The 22,613-nt window shown below is 38.4% G+C and overlaps 1 protein-coding gene across 2 annotated transcripts in view; it reads left to right on the forward strand.

The window, feature by feature from the left end:
- Positions 1–22,613, forward strand: part of DNTT (DNA nucleotidylexotransferase) — a 103,395-nt gene that overhangs the window by 79,639 nt on the left and 1,143 nt on the right. The window lies entirely within an intron of this gene.

The following is a 22,613-nucleotide window of genomic DNA, read 5'->3' on the forward strand; positions in this document are numbered from 1 at the left end:
TGTGTGTATATATATATATATATATATATATATATATATATATATATATATAGTTTGTCACATACTTAGATTTGAAAGGCTCGTTTCTGCAATTTTTAAAAGTTTGTGATGTACTAGAGTAGTCATTAGCAAGTTTTGACAACATCCTAAAACCTTTTTAACTGGGTAAAATGGAGAGAGATCTAATGGATCTAACTAAAGAAGATACAGCTCTAAACCCTGTTTTATTTTTAAACACCTGTCTTTAAGCTGAGTAACTATCATCTGCTTGAATGAGAATGCAATAGATGTGTGATTTACTTTCACTTTAACGTTTTATTATTTTTAAAGTGATTTTTAAAGTAGTTGGCAAACCACAGGCTTTCTAATTTTAAAGGAGTAGCTCTCCTGGAATTATGAGTGCTTATCCCCTTTTAGAGTGTCAGCAACTTGGAAAAAGATTCAGGAGCTGCAAAGGTGGTTGGTTGCTCCTTTACCAAACTCTGGTGCTGTGAGCTAGAGCCTTGTCATGCAGAAGGGCACTGCGGAGAGTGTCTGAAGCTGGGCTCCGTACCATTGAATTTTTCCATTCTTCACCATGAGAGGGGTGGGTAAGACAATGTAGAATTACTGTTCTACCATGAAATGGCTCTCAGAGTCAAGTGTGTGCTTTTCTGCAGTAAGAATATTAATTAGGGAAAAACTTCCTCGATCTCTAGAATATGAAATGCTACGGTCCAGTTGGCTTATAAACTTAGCATCATCTTTAATTTTGAGGTTTGCTCCACCATAGATATGACATCTGTATGTACTCTTCATGCTTTTACTTTGTCTCTGGGATTAATTTCATCCAAGTCTCCATTTCTTCTTTATCTGACATAGTTTTGTAGACACCAATGTTGCTGCCTACTTTCTCCTGAGTACTATTAATACCACTTCAAAATCCAGGAAATGACTATAAAAAGGGTGGCTACACCTTAGTGGTGTAAAATGTTAGTTTAAAAAGTTACTTTCCTTACCCCAGTATTGAAAGGATCCAATAGGCCCTTGTGAGTTACCTAGAGTGCTGTTGTAGCTCTGGAAAACATAAGCTATGTCTTTCTGCTGAAACTAAAATTAACCAGTTTTAAATACAGCTTAGATGCCAGACTGTAAGCACTGAAATGAAATTCAAGTCCCAAAATTTTCATCATCAAGAAAAGCTGTGTTTGTAATTTAAGCTGATTGTGTTTTAACTTCTGTTATTCTGGCTTTATTATTTTTTTTTCTCACACTGTGTCCCTGGATGTTATCTGAGGTTGCAGCTTGCAGTTCATAACTGTTGTGATCCTGTTCTTCCTCATGGCTCATCCAATCTTTGTTATAAACAGCTGTAGATTTGCTGTAGTCTGGCTGGTTGAATCTCTCTCTGCTCCCTCTGGTTCTCTATGTGTTGTCACTGGATATAAAAAGCTCTTCAGCTTCCAGAACACCTGACATACGTGGTTCCTAAGACACAATGCCTGGCACTGTTTACATTGCTTGGTAGAGTAGCATGGGGTAAAGCTCTGGAGGGAAGAGAGCCCCAAGAAATCTGGTTAATATTCAAGGATCACCTCCTCCAAGCTCAGGAGTGATGCATCCCAACAAAGAGGAAGTCAAGTAAGACTGCCAGGAGGCCTGCATGGATGAACAAGGAGCTCCAGGACTAGCTCAAACATAAAAAAGAAGCCTATAGAGGATGGAAGCAAGGACAGACAGCCTGAGAGGTATACACAGAAATTGTCCAAGCAGCCAAGGATCAGAATAGAAAGGCCAAAGCTCTAGGAGATGCATCCACATGTCCTGAGGGACCTGGCATATGAAGTGGCTAAGCTACTGTCCATCATATTTGAGAAATTGTGGCAGTCCAGTGAAGCACCCACTGCCTGGAAAAAGGGAAACATGACCCCCATTTCTAAAAAGGGGACAAAAGAAAGACCTGGGGAACTACAAGCTAGTCAATCTCACCTCTGTGACCAGCAAGATCATGGAGAGGATCCTCCTGGAAACTATTCTAGGGCACAAGGAAAAGGAGGAGGTGATTGGTGACAGCCAGCATGGCTTCACTAAGGTCAAATCATGCCTAACAAACTTGGTCACCTTATATAATGGGGTTGCAGGGTTGGTGGATAAGAGAAGAGCAACTGACATCCTCTCCCTGGATCTGTGCAAAGCATTTGACACTGTCCTGCCATGACATCCTTGTCTCTAAATTGGACAGACATGGATTTGCTGGATGGACCACTTGGTGGATAAGGAATTGGCTGGATGGTCACACTCAAAAGATTTGCAGTCAGCACCTCAATGTCCAAGGGGAGAGCAGTGATGAGTGGTGTTCCTCAGGGGTTAGTGTTGGGGCCAGTGCTGTGTAACATCGTTGTTGGTGCCATGGACAGTGGGATTGAGTGCACCCTCAGCAAGTTTGCCGATGACACCAAGCTGTGTGGTGCCATCGACACGCTGGAGGGAAGGGATGTGCCATCTGGAGGGACCCGGACAGGCTTGAGAGGTGGGCTGTGCAAACCTCATGGAGTTCAACAAGGCCAAGTGCAAGGTCTTGCGCATGGGTCAGGGCAATGCCAAGCACAGTTACAGGCTGGGCAAAGAGTGGATTGAGAACAGCTCTGTGGAGAAGGACTTGGAGTTATTGATATTGAAAAACTGAGTATGAGCCAGCAATGTGCACTCACAGCCCAGAAAGCCAACTGTATCCTGAGCTGCATCAAATGACATGTTTCCAGCAGGTCAAGGAAGGTGATTCTCCTCCTCTACTCTGCTCCTGTGAGACCCCACCTGGAGTACTGCATCCAGTTCTGGGACACTCAGTATCAGTGTAAGAAGGACACAGACCTGCTCAAGCAGGTCCAGAGGAGGCCATAAAGATGATCAGGGGGCTGAGCACCTCCCTTCTCAGCACCTCCTGAGAGAGTTCAGGTTGTTCAGCCTGGAGAAGAGAAGGCTCCAGGGAGACCTTATAGTGGCCTTCCAGTACTTAAAGGGGGCTACAGGAAAGATGGGGAGGGACTCTTTATCAGAGAGTGTAGGGATAGGATGAGGGGTAATGGTTTCAAACTAAAAGAGAATAGATTTAGTTTAGACATAAGGAAGAAATTCTTCCCTGTGAGGCTAGTGAGACACCGGCACAGGTTGCCCAGAGGGGCTGTGGTTGCCCCCTCCCTGGCAGTGTTCAAGGCCAGGTTGGACGGGGCTTGGAGAAACGTGAACTAGTGGATGGTGACCCTGCCCAGGGCAGGGGGTTGGAATGGGGTGATCTTTAAGGTCCCTTCCAACCCAAACAATTCTGTGATTCTATGGTTGTATGATTGTGAAGACGGTTGTCCCACAAACTTCCATTCCTGTTGAGGAAACAGAACCCTGATAACTGTTAGTGTTTAAAGCAAAGGTTGAATGAGCAGGCTGAAAATAATGTGATGTTTTATCAGTTAGATTCTTCAGGGCTGCGCACTGTCCAGACTTTGAACCTGAAATGTCTTAAGTAAATAGATAAATCACGTGAAATGTATGTGTAAAATTTTGAATATATTTCTGGTGTTGTGGCTCAACAGAGAAACAATCAAGAATAGCTCTTAACATATGTGGAAGGCATTCATATGCAGTCTGGAAATAATACCTGCAGGTGACCTACTCTATTTGCGTCTTTTCTTACTCTGCTGTAGGTCAGTTCTTGCCTAGGACATAAGTCTTTTTTTGTATCACTTTGTAACAGGTCATTGTGTCAGGCTGGTAGCCCGACGTGATTACAGTCAGTCATGTACCAGTTCAGACATGTGACATCAGAGGGCATATTCAAACAAATTTCAGGGTTTTGTGTTCTCTGAACATTTTCTTTTAATCCTGATTTGGCTTGTGAAAAGGCAACATGAGAGGAAATTTTGACATTTGGCATGAAGTGACAATTGTGTGATCTGAAGAGAGCATACACATTGTTGTAATATGGCCTGAGGAAGGAGGATGGTCCAGAGGTTTGACTTAGCTTGCAACTTTGGTTGCACTGTAGCCAAATTTTCTCTGTAGTTTTAAGCAGGTCATTTAATCTTCCTTGATCTCATTTCTCAACAGTAAAACCGAATTTCCACAATGGAAAGCTGCTGTAAAGATAAGTAGTTAACCACTGAAAAATCATTCAGTTTAATGAACAATTCTGATCACTTAGTGTTTTACCTTTCCCTATAACTAGGAGAAAGAAGAAGAGTTTAATGAAGAATTTTGATCATTCAAAATTTGCTTGTTCTCTTAATCAGAGAGAAAAATCAAAATGTTGATGCTTTCTGCAAAGGGAAATGCATTTTGAATCTCAGCTTTGGAAACAATCCACAGATCAGACTGTTCCAAACCTCCAAGGCTCAGACAGCTCTTCGGGCTGCAAGCTCTGAGGCGCTCACCTTGGCTTGCTGCTCCAGGCTCCTGGAGCCAGTAAGTTCTGGGGACTCTGGCTCTGATGTCATTAAAATGATTTATTTGAACTCAGGCTTCCAGTAGCCTGTCAAACAAGTTGTTGAAAAGATGGGCAAGCTGGCAGGAGCTCAAATAAGCTTAGATTTTTAAAAGTGCCTGGTAAACTAGATTCTATTGGATTATTCCAACAAAGCATAATTCATTAGTGTTTTGCTGAATATTTCTGTTCACAAAGCAATGAGATGTTGTTTGTGTGACCATATATATGTTAAGTAGAAATATTGGTCCCTAGAACTGTCTTTCCTTTGGGAATCCTGGATAGTTGCATACCAGTGATTCTCAGCTGGCAGAATCCATGTTTCTGTGTAGAGGTTGGTGTGAAGATGCCCAGAGCTCAGTACAGAAGATGCTTATGAAAGATCTACTGTGCTGTGGAAATCCCAGCCCTACCACTTATACCATGGATAAATTTGAGTTTTTAAAATGCACTATTTGTCAGCCTTTTTTACTCTCACTTCCTAATTAAACTCCCTTATCTGAATTAATTTGAAACTAGTACCATTACCAAATACTTCAGAACCCATATTGTCAGAAAATTAGCTGCTTTTTGGTTGTTTTTATGTTTTGGTAACTATATGGAAACTACTCCTTGTAGCTATGCTAAAGAAGGATGTTTAAAACTTTGTCACTGTACTTCACACAGTTTCAGCTGCAATGGGATTCCCTATTGCTCTTTCATTCAAGCTGGTTGTGGGATCTGAGGGTTGGGTTTGTTTTGTAGATTTAGATTTTTATCTTATATAAACCCATATGTTTTCACAATAATATTCCAGAAAATCACTTTTAAGTCCAGTTATTACTATATGCAGTTCAAGGCATAAAGTGATTGAAATAATTAGCATTGCTTTTTTGTAAAAGTGTAGCTGGGGGTTCTAGGATAGAATAGATTGATTAAATTATTAGCATATGAATGTTCTTGCACTAACATTGTAGGTTGTTGAGTTTTTGTAAGAGGAGGATCACAAGCTCAGTATTATTCTGAAGAGTCATTGGAGCAGAAAGCACTTATTAGTTTTATGTCTTGTGAAATTTAAGACAGGAAATAGGTGCCTTAATGTTTTCTATTGTAAAGGAATATTAGAAAAAAAATGACACTCTGTGCAGAAGACTGTATATGATTGATGACAATTTTGCATTGAAAATCCATTGTGTGAATTTGAATGGCATTAAATGATATTTAGTTGCTGAATAGCAAGAGAGGCGGTTTATATAACTGCTCTGAATAGTAAATTCAGAAGATGCTCTGAAAACTTCAGTGCTTTTTGCTTTGCAAAACATTAAGTTCTGTACAGTTACAATGAAAACAGTAAAATCCTATGCTCCCAATATTTTTTAAGGAGAATATTTAGCTTTCCTTGTGAAATCAGTATAAGCATGGAAGAAGAAATTTATCCTGGGATTTCTTCTGCACTATGAAGATCACTATTGCACAGTTTTTAACCACTTGCCTGCAGAAACCATTTATCTTCAGGAAAATCCTTAACTGACTCTTCAGGCAGGGCTTGCCTTGTCTGTCTTTGCTTACATTTGTAAAGCCGGATGAAAGTGTGATTGCAGTCCAGGTAAATGACTGTAATGCTTTGATGAGCTGGCTCAAGGGTGTATGTAAGTTTGCTGAGTTCTGTTACTACCCATATTTTGCCCAAATAGTTGCTTCACAGACAGTTGCTTCTCAGTGTGTGCAGCAGGCAGCCCATCCAGTCATGCCTGGCAACATACTTGGAACTTCTACCCTCCCCCATGATATTAAAATTTTTCTCTGGCTCAGTTTAAGTCACTGTTGCTGGCATGACACTTAGCCAGTAGCTTTTATTTTGAAATAAGACTTACCCAGCATTGACTCTGTTGGTCGGAAGAGTTATGTTCATGTGATGGCTTGGCTTAGAGGATGGAAAAAGCTCTGAGGAAGCCAGACTGACTGCAGATGGCTGGGCTGTTACCTGCACTTCCCAAAACTTTGTAAACAGGTCTCCTAATAAAAAGCCATCTTTGTTTTCCAGGCATTGATTCTTTTCTATTACTACTCAATACGTTCTTTCTCAAAAACACATATCACTGGGAAGAGCTGGCTATGAGCCTATACCCTCATTTTATTACATAAAGATGTGTAATATTCACGTGTTTGTGTATTCAGTAGTTATAGCCTCAAATTCAGTCTTCTTGGTTCATCTTAGAATGTTTACTCCACACCACCTTTCACTGCAAAAAGATGCCCGCAGAAGTTGCACAGTTAAAGGGACATTTTTTATGATTCTTTAAAAACTGGATGTTATAGTCTTATTTTGGCAGATGCTGCTCTAAAACTGTGAAGTTACAACAGTGAGACAGTCAGCCTTGAGAGCAGCTTGATGAATTAAACATGCTGCAGCTGCAGAGTTTGCTTTAGATGTCTGCAATAATGACTGGATTAAAGCTAAAGTAAACATAAAGATCCAAAGTTTATAATATTGATTTCCAGTGTGATCAGTTGTTCACACAATCATTACTACAATTAAACACTGAGTCATTGTAAACAGATGCACATAATTTCATTTATGTTCCAATTCTTCTCACTTTCTCTCAGGAAAGTGAAAATTGCATATGTGATTTGGGGGATTTGTTCTTTTTGCACCTGGTCTATTTTTAAAAATTAAGAATTGAAATAATCTACTTTTCTTACCTCTTGGTAGATTAAAAACTGATTATGCATTTTCTTCCATAGTGTGCTTCTCTGCATTGTTCTCTTAGCAGTTTAAATGTTTCACATGTAGCATATGATAGTTCATTTTGTACAAAGTCTGCATATAATTCATGTATATATTTAGCTAAATTTAATAGCAAGCTGTACATCTAACACAAAAATAAATGTCCCTAATCGTTTCCTTTGCTTGGTGTGGTGTTTTTTTCTGAACAGTACAGTGAACGGTATTGCTCTTCACTTTTATTGCTAATGAAATGAGAGAGCTCTCAAAGTGCATAAGTAGGTGCAGATCCAAAATATTTTGACTGTATTTTTTAATTAATTTTAGTTTCCAGAACAGTACAGAGCCAACTATTTTCAGGTGTTTTAACTCAGTTATTCAATCAGTATGCTTGGGTAAGTTATGGAATGTGGGGCAGGTAATGTAGTCTCAGATTTTCTGTTAAAAGAAAAAATAAATTGATTGAGAGGAAGCTAGGTAGAGAGGAAGCTGGAAAAGGAAAGAGCCAGACCCAAAGAGGAAAATGGAATGTGGAGTGGGAGTGAGAATAGAAATCTATGGTGGATGTACAGATTTGATAAGGAAGGGCAGGGTGGCTGGACAAGGCAATGGGGTATGGAAAGGGTATATCCAATTAGCAGCTGCATTGTGGACAAGAATCTGGGTTGGTTGAAGAGACTGAGCTGAAAGGCGGCATGAAGAAAGAATGACTAAGGAGACATGAGTGGAAGTTTGGTGGACTATAAAACAATTAAATTCATGAGGCTAAAGCTCTAAGCTGGCAACAAGAAATAGGTAAAATTTCAATTGCCCCAAATAAGTGAGTAACCTCTGTTTATCTCACTTTGGATATGGTATGAGTGGAGCCTGAAGTTACATTAGAAATCTGAGGGGAGAGATCAAGGCTACAACTCAGTATAGGGAAGTAGGGAAGAGGGGGAGCTAGAACAGAAACATACTGTAAAGGCTCAACTTGCTAAGACTGATTGATCTCACAATCTGCAACCCAAGATTGTTGTCAGTGCTGTCAGCAAATATTTGTTAGCCCTGTGGCACAGTGTATTTCCTGCCTAGTGAAAGAAGTCTGTTACATGAATTGAAGGAAGCAGTATTTCTTTGAAGAAAACATCGTCTCTATGCAAATACAGAGGAAAACTGAATTAAGGGTAAAATATAATCAACCACATTCTGGGATTTCTTAAATTGCAGGTCTTTGATTTTGCAACCCCAATAATGCTTTTTCAAGCAGTTTGTTTTTAATAATCCCATATGAATTACACTCAGCTGTGTTTCATAAAATCCAGGATTCTGCATTTTTATTGTTTCATTCATGTGAAGCTTTAATAAAGAAAATGACAATAAGCGAGCTTAACAGTATTTGATAAGCTACTGTCAGTAACATAGACTTAAAGCAAAACAGAAGCATAGCTAAAGTGTAACAGGAAGTAATCCCAATTAATATTTGTAAGGACTGTGACAGGACACAGATTGTCAAAGAACTACAGGGGCAATAAAGTTTTGTTCTCTTTGTGTTTACAACAATGTGCTATTTAACATGTTAAAATTTTTGCCTAGGTTGTCAGACAGGAACTTCCAAGTTTCTCTTCACTTTGTGTGCCCCAAACTGAAAACATACTCTTGTAGTCTGGATGGTAATGTATTACACATTTATTAAAACTGTAAGAAGAGATTGAATGCATAACTACATAGTGTTTCACAACACAGTAACTGCATATCTGTCATTTTAAACAGAGAATAGTTCCATTTTATGCACAGCATGGTCTTGCTTACAAACTAAATTTTAGCAAATAAAAAAGTGCTCATTCAGTTAAATCAACAGGGTTTTAATTTATTTTTTTTTTTTTGAGTGTCAGCTCTTCAGCACTGGTCTTTTCTTTCTCTTCACTCTTCATCAGAACTACTTGGAGTAAGTACTTTGCATGTACAAAACCTGAAGATATTTTGTTACTACATGTTATGAAATAGTTAATAAAATAACTGCATAGAATATACTAAAATTAGCCCAATTATTCTATTTTACTCGGTGAATCTTTTTATTTTCAGAAATTTAATAAGAATAAACCTATAACTAGAATTAGAGAAGCTGTAAGAGAAATATTCAAGTATATTTCTGATTAAAAGCACAGGACATGTCCAGTGGTAAAAGGAAATGAGAATTTATGATCCTGGCTTCTATTACCTTCAAAAATTATTCATGCCCAGAATTATTAGAATAAATTCCACTGCACTATTTTCCATCAATACTATTACACATGATTTTGCCTGAGGGTATTGAGTCAACGGGTAATGCTTGTAATACTGCTTTTTCAATCATGGTTTGTTATAATGTCATTTCAAAGAGTAATTTTTTCTTTCTGATTTATTTATCATGTTATTTGTAGCTGGATTAGGAACAGATTAGTTTTTATTTTAAAGCAGGCAGGGTGATATGAATAATACTACAGAAACTAGCAGTTAAACATGAAAATTACATTTGGAGATAATATAATGTCAGAGGCACTTTAGGTTATTTGCTACTGAAAACTGTTATGATAACATCAAAGGGAAAATGCAGTGTCTACACAGTGCTGTGGAATTTTATTATTGAACTTGATGAAATACTTCACATTTCTAGTGCAATTAGTACTTCAGCATTTATGTTCTATAATTATCATTAAATTGTACTGTTGATAGTCTCATTCATAAACATAGCATAAATATTTAGCAATATGCCTAATTACCAGCAAAACAAAAGTCACCAATAGCCAATCTTAAAACAAAACCTCTCAAAAAACCCCCAAGAAAATATTAGGAAGAACAAGGATGGAAAATCACCTGAAAGTTGTCACTTGTATTGCTTAGGAAAGTACTAGAAGGTAGATGTTCAGATATCATAGCAATCCATAAAATGTAAAAAATGCGTGTTGACCATAATGAAGATAAATACTACTCAGAATAAAATATACTAATGGGTAATTACTAAAAAGTTCTTTAGGATTTGATTCTGTCAGATTTTTTCATCAAGCAGTGTCTTATTCTGAGAAAGTTCTCTGACTGACTAGTGATGGAACAAGATGCTGTGCTCCTCAGGCTGGCTAGCAGTATGAGTATCAGGACCATGGAGAAGCTTCATTTTTCTGTGTTACTTTATGACAGCATTCATACTACACAAGATAATAATTACTTGCACCCTCTTATATAATGATAGGATTGTATGTATCTGTACCTGGATTTTTTTTTTTTTTTTTTTTTTTTTTTTTTTTCTTCTTTCTTTCCCCTTCCTCTATTCCCTCCCTCTCCTAAAATCATTTAGCTTGCTGTGCAGGTTACTGATTACAGTGATTCTTCTTAGCACTTTGTCTACCCTAATGAGTCATCTAATGATTTCAAAGAAGTAGACACCACTTTATGGATTGATGTTACATTGTACTCCCATACTATCATTGTAGACTGAAGGCACTCTACATGGCTCAGTGTACTGCAGGAATTTATGGATCTTCTGTAACACTTTCTCTATATTGCTTTACACAATTATGGGTCTGTAACTGGTGTAAAATTGCAAAGCTATTTTGCTGCTCTGAAGTTCTGAGCAGATTTATGTTTTGCACTGAAGATGTACAACATTCATTCTTGTAAAGTTAACAGTAGCATAGAGAAGGGAGATAAAATGGCTGGCTTCCTGATCAGTGTTTGCAAAGTATGCCTTCATCTTGGTCACTACAAGTCAATAATGAGTGGAGCTGGTTGCAATGATGAAGGCAGGCTGCATGGCAGAACATGACAGACCTGAATGACAGAGGGAAATCCTGGTGCACGGGCTACACCTCTTTATCAATGGCTATAAATACATGGATTGAGGAAGCACACATCCAGCTGTTGAAAGAAAACAGAATCATAGTCCCTGTGGTATTGCCAAATTCTGCTACTGAAGTCAGTAATTTTTAAGTGTTGATGGCAGCACTGGGCCCCTGTTAGTTTAAAAACCTCTATATACTACCACATGTATTCCTTTTTGACATATTGCATATGCATATATTGCATATAAAATAAAATCACAGCCCACTGTCTTGGTAAGGGTGATGCTCAATGACTCAAATTCTACATGGTAAAAGTAGAAAATAGCATGGAGCTAGATACTAAGGGAAGATTTTAAGGAAACATACCTGAGAGAGGCTAGTTTTCACTCACATCTCTTGTATCATTATAAATCATACTAATCAAGAAATGCTGCTTGTCTTTAGGTTTGTAAATTCAAATATAGACACGACCTCATGGTAATAACATCAGCAAAATGTTTGTTTTCTTTGAAATCAATTCCTTTCTACTGCTATGGAGAATTAGTGTAGAGAATTAGTGTAGAGAATTTAGGTCTTCACACCTTTCAGAGCTATTAGCTGACCCAGTTAATACACAAGCTCTGTCTGCAAGAAATTGTTCCAGAAAGTGATTGCTTTTGTTAATGGGGAAGGTGGGAATATTTTTTTTTCAAGTAAACAAGTTTTGAACAGGAAGTGATTGAAACACTTTAAGTTTGCAACATCCTTCCTCACCATTCTTTGCAGCTGCTATTTTGGCTGAGTGACTTTGCAGGCACTACCTGCAGCTTTCTCTCAGAAACTCACTCTCTCAGAAATACGTTAAGATAAAACAAAAACAGATTAATGGTGTGGGTTTTTTTTTTTTTTTTTTTTTTTTTTTTTTTTTGGTTGGGTTTTTTTGTTTTTTTCCTGTGTGTGTGGTTTTTTTTGTTTTGTTTTTTGTTTTTTATTCTGTGTGCTGCAGGGATTTATTAAGACCCAAATAAGTTTATCTAGACTATGACTTTTCCCTCACCTTCTCTTTCCATTACTTTCTATTCTAGGTGCCCTTTCATTCTTGCTTTTTGGCTGGCTAGTGGTTGGAGTAAATTTGTGTGGTTCTGTATATTTTGTTTGGAGTGAAATGTTTTGACTCATTTTATTAGAGATTTTAGTCTGAGTTTATGTGTACCTGAAAAAAACATTTCAGAAATATCTGAACTAAAATTCCACTGAAAATTTCTTTTCATTATTTTCATCAGTTTTACTGCCTGACTTGTTATATGTGTTGTACTCATTCTCTGTATGAAAGTGCTGAACTGCAGAACCCATCAGCTCATTCAGTATTGTAGGAAGTGTTAGCACAGGAGGCACAATTAGGAGGTCATGTCAAGTTAATCATTCAGTAACACTCTTCTCCATCCTGTTTGTTCATCTTTTGCTACTCTGTTAACTGACATCCCCCTTTTGTCCTTCTCTCCTCCTTTACTTTTTACTTGTTTTTAGAAAATTGTACTAGCATGTCCATATTTCTGATTCCAGGATAAACCTAATTGAATTTGTTGGGGATCAGGAATAAAATCAACTCAAAGTGTTTATTTTGGGACTTGCAATAACTTAATTGTCAATAAATAGAACATCCAGCTAGTTGTGCCACAGAGTGAATTTGGATCATTTTTCATCAATCAGTCTGCATAATCTGATTACCTCTCCTCCGAGTGACCTTTCTGAGAGAAGATTTAAGTGCATAGCTGAAACATAACATATGTTCCCCCTGTCTGTCTTGTCTTCTCTCGGGCTTTCCTGACTCAGTTTCTTTGACAGAGGTCCTTGTACTTGTCACATCCAAAAATTCCTAGACATCTGCATTCAGTGCATTCGGTGGTTGGCCTTGGTACTTGACTTTTTGTTTGAAAAATATTCTTTCCTTGCCAGAGGTTGACTTTTCTGTGACCTCAGTGTTTCAAGTTTTCTTTTGGTTGTGAGCTAATGGATATTCACTCGAGCCCCAAAACTCTTTTCCTTGCAATTCTGATCATACAATTAATGAAAATGTGACTAGTTTAAGCTTTCAAATGTCTTGTTTATTTCTTTTCTCCTCAGTATTTTGTGGGTTAGAAGAAGCTGCTTGAGGCTATTGTCACATATTACATTTAATAATCATATATCAAGAAACAATTTTATGTACTACAGCTACCTTTTTAGAAAAATTTCACCAGTCGTTGTTTTAGCATTCATAGAATTTTTCCCATTAAAGTGATGGTTGTTTGCACCTATTCCAATGTCTAATTCTATTCTAATTATTATTATTTCTAACATTTTCACAGGTGAGAAATAATTTAATGCTATACCCATTTATCGTCAGAATGTTGGTCTGAACTCAATAAAATATGAGCTTCAAGTACAGAAGATAGCTGCAGTCAATCTAAGAATTGCAGGAAATGTTACAACAAAAAGGCTTCAGTGTATTGTTTTGTGGACACATAATTGTGCAGATATTTTTGACGCATCAGACTCTCTTGTTAGCTGAATACCTTTGGCATGGTATGCAGTTTAGGTCAATATAATCTGAAATTCATAAAATAATAAAATATAAACCTACATTCTAAGGTATACATTATAAAAATCTGATTTATTAAAAATAGCATCTTCCTAAAAGTTTCTGCAGTACCATGACCTGTGTGCAGTGGTGGTGCACCAACACTTGTTCTAGCAAAAATGGACCAGTGGCAGAAACACATAGGGTAACACTCAGGTCAGGTCAACATACATGAGCATTCCCACTGTTAATCATGTGGAAAGTAATTGCTATTTGGTGGATTCTTATGTTTCTGTCTTCACAATTCTTTCTGTAAGCTCATTTTATTAATTTAATTAAAAGTTATTTATATTTTTACAGGGTGCAAATGTTATTTGAGCAAATGTTATCAGAGAAAAAGGGACCATGAGCAGTGTAATAGCTTTGCACTTTTAATCTAATAAACCATCATAGCATAATCTGTCAGCTGTAGGTCTTTGGTGTTATGGTGCACTACTTCACTGAATGCAGTGGTTTTTCATATCTAAAGTGCTTTCACATTTGGAAGCTATTGCAGGCAATGTAAGTAGCATCATCACTGCATTTCTCCCAAATATCTTTAATTAAAAATCTTTAATTGACTTGGCATAAATGATGACATGTGAAGATGTCACTGAAGTGTCAAATGTGTGTGTAAGATAAATTTAAGATGCATTGTGGTATCTTTTACTGTGGTTGCTTAATCAAGTCCTGTTGTTACCATCATTCATCTACAATTGACTTTACCCACAAAACTTATTTTTAGAATGGAGTCTGTCCAAACATAATGAATAGTTAAGTTCCAAGTTTGCAAATGACAGTCTGTCCTCTTCTTTTCTGTTGTTCATTTATCATTGTCATGATTACTGCCACTGTAATACTTCCAGACATGTAAAGTGATGGGGGTTTAAGCTGCTTGGTATTTATCATTCAGTATACTGGAAATACTAAGTTAGATATGATCATATTGCTGTTATATCTCCATTTTAATAATTTTAAAAAGGAAAGCAATTATTAAGGTAATTAAACTGATGTGAATAGGTGTCACATGTGAAACACAATATAAAAATTAGTGAGAGAAGACCAAAATTAAAAGAAAATCCTTAAATACCCTATGTAAGAGTCTGCCATTTTAAAGCACACAACATCATCAGGATACAAAGAAAAGGTTAGAATAAATGCCTATGTTAATAACAATCCCAAATAGTTGTCTAGGAGCAAAGTTGCATCAGTTTTGTAGTTTCTTAACAAGATACTGTCGGCAATATTCTGTGTCCTCCCTCCCCACCCCAATTTATTTGATGAAACAGTATGTCAGAAGGAGTCCAGACAGAACTTAATGATTATGGTCCTTCAGGGTCTTTTGCAAAAGGAGGGGGTGTGCCTCCTACACAATGTCATAGTTTTCTAAAGGATAATGAAATCCACTGGAGTATGACTGCATTATTTCTGAATTACAGCTGTAGAGCAAATAAAAGTCAGCACTATGAAAAGAGTAGGAAAAATGGGATGTGAAAGGAAATTCTTTGGTCTTTGAAAGGGAAAGATTTTGCTATGACTTATTAAAAAATAAATGCTTGAATAATATATAAAGTAGATTTGGGCCAGTAATCAACTAGGAAATTTCATAGTTAATTCTTGTTTCTCAGCTAATACCAAGGATGATAAGGATTTAAAGAAAGAAACTGGTCAATTTCCACCATGTGTCTCATCTTCAGAACAGGGAATTGCACATGTACCTACACTGTACATACAGACCTGGAGTACTTTGCTCTCCAGCAGATTCTGCTGGTTCAGAACCATTAAATCCCATTGCATCACTGATACTATGTGCTCCTACTGGCTTTTCTTCTGAGGTACCTGCATTCGAACTTCCTAAGTTCATCTTGAGATGGGGAAAATAGTAATGAAATGCCACAGTGACAGGCTGAAAGTTATTTATAGAATTACTCGATAATAATAGATGACTCAGTTTGGTAACTTGCAACGCACTTTTATTACCAGCCTATTTGGTAATAAACAGTAGGATATCAATCTACTTAGAATCTGATTAAATGTGTGCTTTTCAAGAAGGCTGAGTTAATATTGATGGAGAGTGTGAGTAGACTTGATTTCAGGAACTATGTGTACAGAAAGTTGGCAGAGCAGTTGCGGGCAAAGCAACAGCTTCTGTGTCTCCTGAGTGAGCGACCTTAGCAGAGAATTGTTTTGTTCAGTGTAGTGTCAGGAGCTTGTTATCATTGCAGTATTTTTCCTTCCTGACCAAACAGTGGAAAGGAAGATAGATGGCCACAGTAGAGACAAGTGTGGCCTGGGTGTCTAAGCAGTATAGTTTCATTTCAAGAGCCTAAAGAATTTATCTAGGTTCACTGAAAGTACAGGTTACTTAATACATGAACAGTGCATATCCAGTGGCATAAATTTTCATATAATAGCAAGATCCTTTGTGTTATGAAAATCAAGAATTTGTGCACAGTGATTTATAGTAATCTTTGATTTCTTGGGATCTTTTCTTCTATGTCTTTACCAGACAAATTGCTAACCATATTTTAAGGTTTCCTCTCTTGTTGTGTAGGGTCAACGTACCTACATTGAACTACTCAAGAAGTAGGTTAAAGAAACACATGAAGGTACTCTAAAGAAGGAATAGATAAAGGGGTCTGAAGTACTTTCCAGTGCATTCAACTTTTTCTGAGTATTTAAATGATGTATGTACAAATTCAGTAAAATCAGTATTTGCCTCCCAAAAGAAACTGCTGTTGGGTGATGCTGAGTTACGTAACTAAAATTAGAATGCTACTTTATTGACTAATGGGCTTTGCTGGCTTCATTGTATTAAAATGTGAGATGAAACCAAGTGACAATAGTAGTATAACATCTGTTTGAACTTTGGCAGTGCTAGTTAGGATATCGTCAAGCAGTGCCTATGCCTTCACTCTCTGCTTCTCTTTCATGAAAAGTGTTATTGATCATTAATGCCAAAATGAAAAATAAGAGGTAGCAGTTCACATAAGAAAACATTTGTATGGCAGCTGTTCTACATTAGGTGTAGTTAATGGTCATGTTTGCAACCACAAATGTAATATTTACATCCATTAAAATAACAGATTTGATTAAATGGGATAAGAGCAGAGTGATACCAGCTGCTCCAGAACACTGGTTTTTGTAAGTTTGATTGATGTTGATTGGGCATGTCATGGATTTGCTGAATATTAGTAAGATGCTGAAAAAAAAAATCACAACTAGGCAAGCAGTTCATTACTTCTCTTGAGCAAAAAGAAAAGAAAAAAAGGAAGAAAGAACAGTAGTGAATGCAATAATCAAATTTGCATCACTGTATAAGATCTGCATAGATTGACAAAGAAGTGAAATCATAGGTTTTGATTAACATTAATAACACTTACATTGCTAAAGCAGTTGGCAGATACCAGCTAGAGACTCATTTAGAAACATGGCTTGTAGCTACTGAGAATGGTATTCAGCATCAGATACTTTGTATTAGAAATTTTGCCTGTCAAGCAAATGAAATGAGTTTTGCTTGCAGAAAAACATAAAGTGACAGAACAAAAGAAATGGGATGCAATTTGGGGTCTCAGAGATGTGAAGAGCTTCTATTAAAAAGTATCTATAACATCTGTCTACAAGTGTAAGATATTTTTTCTTGTTTTACTTTTTTGCAATAATTATGTGTGTGGATTGCTCTCTCTTGTTCTTAGTAATAGTAAAAGAAAAAAAAAAAAAGATAAAAAAAAAATCCCTAAAATACTATCCTCCCAGAACATACTCTATGAACAAATTACTCCCAGTATTTTTACCCAGTGGGCAGTTAGCGATGTCTTCTCCCCTTTTCTTCAATAACTTCTTTTCTACCATTTTTTCTACTCCTATTTATATGAAAAGGGATCAGTTTTCCCCTGGTCATTGTTTTTTGCACATTCCTTTTATTTCAGAATCTGACAATTGAACATCCTAGGAAAAAGGAACGTTATTTTGTATATGCTTTATAAGCAATCTTTGCTATTGCAGACACAACTTTGAACTGTCAGTTCATTATGGTTAAGTGATTGTTTTCAGCTTTTTATGCTCCAGCGATAGTCTAGTTGCACTGTCCAGAGTCTAAATATTCATATGCTGAGAACTTCATGGTGGAGGATAAAATACCTCAGAAAAGTGGTGACTGTTTTTACGCTACAGGTGTCAAAGCAAAAAGGCATACCATGTTTGTCCTGATATGAATAAAAAAATAAACTCTGAAGAAATGGTCCAAATTATTCCCTCAAATTTCTGATATGGTGTGTTCGAATACGAATATGAAAATATTCTGATATGGTGTGTTCGAATATAAAAGTTAACTTCTATAAGTGGAATTCATTATGGGAAAGTGAAAACAAATTCATACACCTTGTTAAATACTTTTACTGTGCACTCTAGTAACAAATCTCTGATCCATATGGAATGTATCACTGTATGAAATGATTGCCTTTATAGTAGAGCTTAATACAGTGTCTGCTGACCTCAGTATAAAGACTTTATTTCAGTGGGTTTGGTTTAGGTAAAGTGCAATTAATACATGACAGTTCTGCAAATGCAAAGCTTGGGAATTTAAATGCCAAGAAGTTAGTATGATAAAGAAGTATCTTCTGAGCATGGCAAGGCACTATTTGTGAGGGCTGCACTGTACATATTGATACAGGACATTCTAGAAATACATAAAATTTTAAAAATTACTTTCTGATTTTGAAATCAGAATATTTTTATTAATCAGAATATTTTAATTAATAACATAGGACACATTAATTTGTGTTGCTATAGTTACCTCTAACTGACTCTTTATTTGCCTATTAAGATTGTTTTTGTCTAATTAAAGATGTACTGTCTCTAAATAAAATAGTGAAAATGTTACGTATTATTTCACTGTATTACAAACATTTGCTAAGAAAGATAAATGACTTAGTAACTTGGGATGGTTTCAAGAGGATATTAAACAGAACTGCTCCTAAATATCTACTTTACTGGTTGGGAACTCCGGAAGATCAGAATTTGAAACTCGTATTCTGTCCTTTCTGTCCTCCCAAGCTCAAGGGAACACTGATGGCCTCTGGCTCTATTAATTCAGAATCATCTAACCTCTACCATCCAATTTAGTCTTGATAACCTTTCTATCCCAGTTAAACTGGCTTTCATTCTACTTTATGGCATTGAAAAATAGCTGTTAGGAGAGCTGCCAGCTTGACTACTCTGGCTGTTGGAGCTGAACAGTGTCAGTGAAAGATGGGCCTTTTCTGTAGAGTTGGACTTAGAACTTCAAATTTCAAATATCTCTACAGTGAAATGGAAACAAGTTTCTGATTTGGTTGAATCCATGATAAAGTTTGAGTCCATCTGACAATTAATGTTACATTTCACTGTAGGGGTTCAATTCTTCATTATGCCTTGGCAAAACTGTGGCTCCTGACAGGACTGATATGGATCAGGCAATGGAAAGAATGGGACTGATGGAGAATAACAATAAGCCAGTGGGTATCAACTAATGAGATTAATTTTACTGATGATACATAAGCATCTTTCAGGGACAGCAAGAGGCTGCCCTGGGCTCAGTGGTTTTGCTTATTCTTTCTGCTTTCCTCCCACTGATGCAGTAGTTTAGACAGTGTTATGTAGCCTTCATGTGCTCTAGTGCCATACTGCTTGGCCAAGCTGCATCTCCAAGTATTTCCTTCCAGGGCTGATCATCTTCTCTGCTGACTGACAAGTAACAGGGTGTTTGAAAGGAGAAAGAGTGAAGTGTGTAACCAGAAGCAGGATTAAAGGGAGGGCAGGGACAGGTCATGTTATAGTGGGGGTCTCTCACAGGTCACCCAACCAAGAAAACCAGGTGGATGAGACTTTTATAGACAGGTAGGTGCAGCCTCATGTTCACAAGCCCTGGTCCTCATGTGGGACTTCAACCACCCTGATATCTGTTGGAGGGACAACGCAGCAGGGCATAAGCAATCCAGAACGTTCCTGAAATGCATTGATAACTTCCTTCTCAGGATGATAGAGGAGCCAATGAGGAGAGGTGCTGTGCTGAACCTTATTCTCACCAGTAAGGAAGGGCTGTTGGGGGTATGTGAGGCTTGAGGACAGCCTTGGCTGCAGCTACCATGAAATGGTGGTGTTCAAGATCCTTAAGGCAGCAAGGATGGCACGCAGCAAGCTCACTGCCCTAGACTTCAGGAGAGCAGACTTTGGCCTCTTCAGAGATCTACTTGGCAGAATACCATGAGATAAAGTCCTGGAGGGAAGAGGGACCAAAGAAAGCTGGTTAATATGCAAGGATCAGCTTCTCCAAGCTCAGGAGTGATGCATCCCAAAAAAGAGAAAGTCAGGAAAGAACACCAGGAGGCCTGCATGGATGGACAAGGAGCCCCTGGACAAGCTCAAGCACAAAAAGGAAGCCTACAGAGGGTGGAAGCAAGGACAGATAGGCTGGGAGGAGTACAGAGAAACAGTCCGAGCAACCAGGGATCACATTACAAAGGCCCAATCCCTGACAGAATTAAATTTGGCCAGGGGTGTCAGGAGCAACAAGAAAATCTTCTGTAGGTACAACTGGGAAAGACTAGGGAAAATGTGGGCTCTCTCCAGAAGGAAAAGGGAGACTTGGTCACATGAGATGTAGAGAAGGCTGAGGTACTCAGTGACTTTTTTGTCTCGGTATTAAACTGGCAAGTGCTACAACAACATAACCCAGGTCACAGAAGGTAAAGGCAGGGACTGGGAGAAAGAGCTGCCTGTTGTAGGAGAAGATCAGGTTTGAGACCATCTGAAGAACCTGAATGTGCACCAGTCCATGGGACCTGATGAGATGCATCCACAGGACTTGAGGGAACTAGCAGATGAATCACTATCCATCATATTTGGAAAGTCGTGGCAGTCCAGTGAAGTTCCCACTGACTGGAAAAGGGGGATTTTTAAATTTTTTAATTTCCTGTTTTTAAAAAGGGAAATAGAGAAGACCCAGAGGACGACAGGCCGGTCAGTCTCACCTTTGTGTCCAGCAAGTTCATGGAAAGGATTCTCCTGGAAACTATTTTAGGGCATATGGAAAAGGAAGATGTGATTGGTGACAGCCAACATGGCTTCACTAAGGTCAAATCATGCCTAACAAATTTGGTGGCCTTCTATAATGGGGTTGCAGGGTTGGTAGATAAGAGCAACTGACATCCTCTCCCTGGACTTGTGCAAAGCATTTGACACTGTCCCACATGACATCCTTGTCTCTAAATTGAAGAGACATGGATTGGATGGATGGACCACTTGGTGGATAAGGAATTGGCTTCATAATCACACTGAAAGAGTTGTGGTCAACCGTTCAATGTCCAAATGGTGATCAGTGATGTGTGACATTCCTCAGTGGTTAGTGTTGGGGCCAGTGCTGTTTAACATCTTTGTTGGCAACATGGACAGTGGGATTGAGTGCACCCTCAGCAAGTTTGGCGATGACTTATGTGGAGTGGTCGACACGCTGGAGGGAAGGGATGTGCCATCAGAGGGACCTGGCCAGGCTTGAGAGGTGGGCTGTGCAAACCTCATGGAGTTCAACAAGGCCAAGTGCAAGGTCCTGCATGTGGGTTGGGGCAATCCCAAACACAAATACAGGCTGGGCAAAGAGTAGATTGAGAGCAGCCCTACAGAGAAGGACTTGGGGCTATTGGTGGATGAAAACTGAGTATGAGTCAGCAATGTGTGCTAGCAGGCCAGAAAGTCAGCCTTATCCTGGAATGCATTCAGAGAACTGTGTCCAGAAGGTCAAGGGAGGTGATTCTCCCCTTCTGCTCTCGTGATACCCCACCTGGAGTACTTCATCCAGTTCTGGGACCCCCAGTATCAGTATAAGGACATAGACCTGCTCAAGCAGGTCCAGAGGAGGCCATAAAGATGATCAGGGGCTGGAGCACCTCCCTTATGAGGACAGGCTGAGAGAGTAGGGGTTGTTCAGCCTGGAGAAGAGAAGCATCCGGGGAGACCTTATCGTGGCCTTCCAGTACTTAAAGGGGGCTACAGGAAAGATGGGGAGGGACTCTTTATCAGGGAGTGCAGGGATAGGATGGTGGGTAATGGTCTCAAACTGAAAGAAGATAGATTCAGATTAGGTATAAGGAAGAAATTCTTCACTGTGAGGGTGGTGAGGCACTGGCACAGGTTGCCCAGAGGAGCTGTGGCTGCCCCCTCCCTGGCAGTGTTCAAGGTCAGGTTGGACGGGGCTTGGAGCAACCTGGTCTAGTGGAAGGTGTCCCTGTCCGTGGCAGGGCAGCTGGAACTACATGATCTCTAAGGTCCCTTCCAAACCATTCCATGATTTTATGATCTGCTTGTTCTAGTAATTTGTGTACCTGATACTTTCTGAGTCCCTTGAGTTATGTGATCTCAATGGGAGTAAGAGACAGGGGAGCACCATTCCACAACAGTTCTGGTGCCAGAAGTTGTTCCGTCATACCATGGGCCTCCTGTGATCTAGTTATGGACTCCTCTTCCTGACTCGTCCTCATGGATATACTGGACAGAATAGCCCTCCTCAAGTCACCACTTGGCACCTGAGAAAGCAGAGGCACTGGCACAAATGTTCCTAAAGTATACAGTAGTCAGAGGTTTTCCTGACTATGTGGGATTCATCAGTGGGTAGTTCTCTAGACAGCATCTCCTCTTTCACAGCAGAAAGTAAATCTGGAAGATTATGAAACCTTAACCCTGAAGTATTCATACATGTTTGAGATTGTTCAGAGCTGAATACTGATTGAGACTTAACTTTAAATGATTTGGGAATTACTGAAATACTAAGTATTCTTTTTCAATAGAAATGAGTTCTTTCTTGCTTCCAAACTCCTCTAAATGTCAAGTTTCACTGTTTTATTATTCATCTACCTTAGCAGCTTTTTAAATTAATGTTGTACTTCAGTGTTAAAGGGAATGCATAAGGCTGTGTACTTTACTATATTAGTCATCTTAGGGAAGGTAGGCTTGTGGGTGGTTCCTGTGCAAGAATACTATCCTATATTATCAGAAGTGCAGATATGGAAAAAACAAAACTTTTTTTTTTTTTTTTTTTTTTTTTTTTTT

Source organism: Athene cunicularia (assembly GCF_003259725.1).
Source record: "Athene cunicularia isolate RWA chromosome 6 unlocalized genomic scaffold, athCun1 chr6_part1, whole genome shotgun sequence".
NCBI classification, from domain to species: Eukaryota; Metazoa; Chordata; class Aves; order Strigiformes; family Strigidae; genus Athene; species Athene cunicularia.